This window comes from Grammomys surdaster, unplaced genomic scaffold, assembly GCF_004785775.1.
Source record: "Grammomys surdaster isolate TR1022 unplaced genomic scaffold, NIH_TR_1.0 125951, whole genome shotgun sequence".
NCBI lineage: Eukaryota > Metazoa > Chordata > Mammalia > Rodentia > Muridae > Grammomys > Grammomys surdaster.
Genome location: NW_021620772.1, coordinates 2,686,036 through 2,687,280, shown reverse-complemented (window position 1 = coordinate 2,687,280; position 1,245 = coordinate 2,686,036). Strand labels below are relative to the sequence as shown.

General features: G+C 42.9%; 1 non-coding gene across 1 annotated transcript; it reads left to right on the top strand.

The window, feature by feature from the left end:
* Positions 1-938: 938 nt before the first annotated feature.
* Positions 939-1,010, top strand: Trnah-gug. Its single transcript has one exon. It is a non-coding gene; the product is annotated as a tRNA-His (tRNA).
* The last annotated feature ends 235 nt before the right edge of the window (positions 1,011-1,245 follow it).

Genomic DNA, 1,245 nt, shown 5'->3' with positions numbered 1-1,245 from the left:
AAGTGATCTTTGTGTCTGCAGCTTACCTCCAGAGACACACTCCCTCTGGAAACCAGGGAGCTCCTAGCAACCAATCAGCATCAGCACATGGATTTGGCATCCGACTCACCATGCCTGCTAGCCCAGCCTGATGCTTCTAGGTTTCTAAGACTTAAAAGAGATAATTCAGTAACTGCCCATTCCATAGCAACAGACTATTGTAGGCAGATTCTTGTAAGAGTCTCTGCCCTTCAAATACCTTGTGGAGAATAATTTTAACAAGAAAATTTCTAATAAATTTCCCCTGGAAATGTATGGAGCACAGATCAAACTATTTTCCCTGCCTGATGGGTTGATGGTGCTAAGGGAAGCCCTTTCAATTGTGTCTTTTAAACCTATGAATTGGGCAAAGAGTAGCTCCAGGGATCAGTAGGATTGAAGGGAGCCTTTCCTCTTTTGGAATATATTCTGTTTCTCTACTAGGAAAATGTCTCTCAGATCCTCTGAATTTCAAGGCATTTTTGACTGCCATATTTTTATGGTGGTGCTACCTAACCATGTGGAAATAAGATAAACAGTAGAACGAACACAAAGAGACTCCAGTTTATGTCCCGCAGTACAGTATAGTAGGTGGCCGGCGGGATGGGCAATGTGCAGCCTTCGCTGCGTAAACAGTGGGAAGCATGAATCAACCTGCCAACTTCTGTCCGCCTTGCTACCTTGATTACCATTTCCTGGGCAGTGGATCCAGTTTCTCCTTTCCTGGGACAGCTTTTTCAGTCAGTGAAGAAGGTGGAGCTTTGGTGCTTGGACCTCTCAAGAAAGGAACGGAAGCATAGCTCATCTTTGGCAATATTAAGAAAATGTACACACTTAGGCAATAGATGGCAGTGTTTCCACAAATTTTAATATTGCAGTGGCTCTTAAGGGAAGCTTAGTGTTCAGCTCATCAGTGGCTCGCCGTGATCGTATAGTGGTTAGTACTCTGCGTTGTGGCCGCAGCAACCTCGGTTCGAATCCGAGTCACGGCAGGAATGAGGAGGCTTTTGGAAGAAAAAAAAAAAGTGGCCACATGTTGTATGGCATCCAGGCTAAATTTTGCAAATAGACAGAATAATGAAGATCAATAAAAACAGGAATCAGCATAAATACTTTAAACTTTATGAAGATGGCATCTAGGTAGTTCCTTTATTAATGCACCAATCCTGCTGCGTGTTGCATGGGGATTTTTTTTTATTTGCATTGACGGATAATATGATAAAACTG